Here is a 4364-nt window from a genome sequence, read left to right as displayed (position 1 = left end):
TGATGGTTGGAATATTGCGTGCAATTCTGGTCTCCTTCCTATCGGAAAGATGTTATGAAACTTGAAAGGGTTCAGAAAAGATTTATAAGGATGTTGACGGTGTTGGAGGATTTGAGCTATAGGGAGAGGCTGAACAGACTGGGGCTGTTTTCCCTGGAGCGTCGGAGGCTGAGGGGTGACCTTATAGAGGTTTACAAAATTATGAGGGGTATGGATTGGATAACTAGACAAAGTCTTTTCCCTGGAGTCAGGGCATCCAGAACTAGAGGGCATAGGTTTAGGGTGAGAGGGGAAAGATATAAAAGAGACCTGAGGGGCAACTTTTTCACGCAGAGGGCAATACGTGTATGGAATGAGCTGCCAGAGGTTGTGGTGGAGGTTGGTACAATTGCAACATTTAAGAGGCATTTGGATGGGTACATAAATAGGAAGGGTTTGGAGGGAATGAGCTGGGTGCTGGAGGTGGGACAAGATTGGGTTGGGATATCTGGTCGGCATAGACGGGTTGGACCAAAGGGTCTGTTTCCATGCTGTACATCTCTATGACTCTATGGTGGATAAGAGCATTAAAGGCATAGAATACTTACTGTGGTCTCAGGAAAGATATTACTTTAGAAGACTTCACTACGTTTTGTAATTAGAACTCATGTAGAAGATCAAAGGGTAGTAAAGTAAAACAAGTAGCTGCAATGGCTAATGATTATGAAGTGGTCCATAAGCATTTTCTCTAACCCCAGAAATTTGAGAAGAACAAAAATGAGAGTGTGAAAAAAAAGGTAAGTAGCCAAGGTAGAGTGTAGACAGTGGGAAACACCCCAAGCACTACAACTCCAATTAAGATGGAAATTAAGATGAGTCTGGTGGTGAAGTTCAGAAGATTAAATGTTTCTACTGTAATTAGTTGGGACATGTGCATGCTAATATTGGAAGTTGCAAGGTAGACCCATGGGACTTAGTGTTCTGAAGTAGGATCACTGGACCCAAACTATTAGCACTGATTTCTCTCCACAGATACTGACAGATCCTCTCAGCTTTTCCAGCAATTTCTGTTTTTGTTTCTGAAGACAAAAAGATAGTTCCATGGACCAGATTGTACTACTAATGTTAACGAAAAGGCCAATGGTAGAATTCTGTCATTAGTAAAGAAATGTCTCGGGGAAATGAAAGCTATGAAACCATACTTAGAGATATAGGGGTGATGCAATCAATTTTACTGGAGAAAATCATGATTTTCCCCCTAGACTGATTGATGGGAACTAAGGTATTCATAAATGGGATTAAGGGAGAATATGTTCCAGTTCCATTATATAAAGTACACTGGAATGTGATTTGTTATCAGGAGAAGTAACTGTTGGTGTAGTAAATGCACAAAGGAGGTACAAGAATCAGAACAATTACAGAAACAGGTTACCACCAATGAAAATACAGTCTGATTATGGATCAAACTTTATGTCAAAACATTTTCAAGCTATCGGTAGTATTTTGGGGATTAAATAGGTAAAGACTGTGTACCATCCACAGACCCAAAGTGCTTTAAGAGTGTCCAAAGGATTGGGATAAAGGTTTAAATTTTCATTTACTTGCAACCAGGGGTTCTTCAAATGAATCCACTGGCTTCGGGTATTTTGAGTTAGTTTATGGCCATGAAATACGAGGAACAATAAAACTGATTAGAGGTAAATGATTAAGTCAGAAAAATGAATATTCAATGTTTGAGTATGTATCCATGTTTCTCAAAAAGTTAACAGGAGCACCAAGACATTAAAATTTCCCAAAACAAAATTAAAGTGCAGGCAGATAAACATACAACAATTAGAATCTTTAAAGCAGGAAATGAAATTTTGGGGTGAGCTATTAAAAGCAAATTTCAGGGGTCCCGAGAAAGTAATTAGAAGGATTGGTCAGGTAGCATCTTTAATTGATACTCCCATCCATAGGAAATAGAATTCTATCATGTCATGTGAACATGTTAAAACAGTCCTATCATTGGGAAGACAATGGGGAAATACTGATGTGTCAAGTAGTGACGGCAGTAGAGGAGAATATAAGAAAGAAAGATGATAGCCATGGAGTAAAGGATAATTTACAAAGTGAGCTTCCTGCCATTAAATTAAACAATTCACAGATATTAGAAAATTCTGATGCTGTATTTTGCATCTGAAGAAAGATCAAAAGAGTGATATACAGTAGTAAGATTGCTCAGGAAATACATTAAAGTTTGCATAGATACAATTAGATGTACTATATTATCCAAATATGACATAGGTGTAAGCAGTTTGGACCGATAAACAAAACCCATACTAGTTAAACCCAGAAAAACAGGTCAAAATAACAAAGGAAATTCAATATATGTTAGAGGATCAATTGATGGAACCAAGCCAGAGTAATTGCAGTTTTTCTAAAGAATTGGTGCCTAATCTAATTAGTTCAATTAGATTACGTGTAGGATATAGAAATTTGAATGTAATCACACAGACAGATTCTTGTCCTATTCCCAGACTACTATTCCTAGATAAATGTTAGGCATGACCTCTCTCTGACAACACTACCTGACTATCCCTGATCAAACATGCTTCTCCAAGTGGAGATTGATTCTCTCCTTCAAACTTTTCTCCAATAGTTTCTCTCTCACTAATGTGAATCTCACTTATCTACAATTCCTTGGTCCATCCCTACCACCCTTTTTAAAAGGTAGGACCACAGTAGCTGTCCTCTGGTCTTCTCATACTTCTTCTGTGGCCAGAGGATATTTAGAATTTGGGTCAAAGTCTCTGTAATTTCCTCCCTCATATCCCACAATAGTTTGCGAAAGATTTCATTTGGATTGGGGAACTTATCCATTTTTAAGCCTACCAAAACCTTCAATACTTCCTCACTCTCTTATTCAATCTGCTCAAGAACCTCAGACTCCTTCTTCTCAAATTCTCCTCCTCCTGAGTGTGCTAGCAATGTCCTCCAGCTCCACACACACATAGCCACCGAGGCAGTCAGAAGAAGAGTTGCAGGCATATAGTCAAGAAAGTCCCAGAGTACATCTCATTCAAGAAAAAATTTGTGTACTGGAAATTAATGAGTATGATGGGTTCCTCTGGGGAGTGCAGTCAAAGCCCAGCTGCATAAGAGAGGGACAGAAATTTAAGGAGCACAGTAGTGTTAGGAGAATTAATAGTGTGGGGCCAGAATCAAGGATATCACTAAACAACTGCAGGACTTTCTGAAGGAGGAGAATGAACAGTCAGTGATCATGGTACACATTGGTACCAGAGACATAGTAGAAAGAGGGATGAGGTCTTGCAACAAGAATTTAGGGTACAAGGTAGCATGGCCTCAAGGTTGCAATCTCTGGATTATTCCCAGTGTCTCCTGTGAGTGATTATAGGAATAGGCAGATAGAAGAGTTGAATGCATGGCTGAAGAGCTGGAGCAGAAGGTCTTAAGATTTCTGGATCACTGCGTTCATTTTTGTAGCAAGTGAGACATTTACAAATCTCACAGTTTGCATTGGAAATTAAATGGGATCATCATTGTGCAGAGATTTGCTAGTGCAGTTGGAAGGAGTTAAAATTAATTTGTCAGCGGGGGAGGGTAGAATGCAATGTGGAGGTACAGAAAGGGTAATGTACAGATCAGTATGAAAGAAGGACCAAGTCAATCTCATCAAGAGTACAGTCAAGGTGGGGTGGGGGGGGGCTGTGGTAGGAGCACGAGAGAGGAAGTGGTGCTGCAATGCTCATTGAGAAGTTATTTACTGTAGTAAAGAGGGATGTTATCTTTGAACGTCCCTCAGATGAAAACACAATGGCTAGCTTTGTGTCAGGAAATAGAGGCTGCTGGCCAAAGGGTGTTTTTCTGACTGAAAGCCTATGCCCAGTGACCTTTGAGGGTTGGTGCTGGGTCCTTTGCTATTTGTAATGTACATTAATGATCTAGACAGGAATGTACAGAATATGATCTGTAAGCTCTGTAAGCTGACATGAAAATTGGTGGTATAATAAATAGCAATGAGGAAAACCTTAAGACAATTGGGTAATATCGATGGGCTGAACAGTGGCAAATGAAATTTAGTCCTGAAAATTGTGAGGTGATTATTTTGGGTGTACTAACAAATCAAGGGAATTCATGCTGAATCATAGAACTCTGGGAAGTCCAGAGTATCAGGGCGACTTTGATGTGCACATCCATTGGTCCTTGAAGGCAGCAACACAGATAGTTAAGGTGGTTAAGAAGGTGTATGAGAAACTTGCCATTATTAGTCAAGGCAATGAATACAGGAGCACAAAAGTTATGTGAAGCTGTATATATGATAGCTAGGCCACAGCTTGAGTCCTGTGTGTCATTCTGGTTGTCACATTTTAGATATAATG

This window comes from Chiloscyllium plagiosum, unplaced genomic scaffold, assembly GCF_037043375.1.
Source record: "Chiloscyllium plagiosum isolate Xiang-an unplaced genomic scaffold, Cpla_swu_hap1 HiC_scaffold_8, whole genome shotgun sequence".
Taxonomy (NCBI): Eukaryota; Metazoa; Chordata; class Chondrichthyes; order Orectolobiformes; family Hemiscylliidae; genus Chiloscyllium; species Chiloscyllium plagiosum.
Note: the sequence above shows the minus strand (reverse complement) of the source record.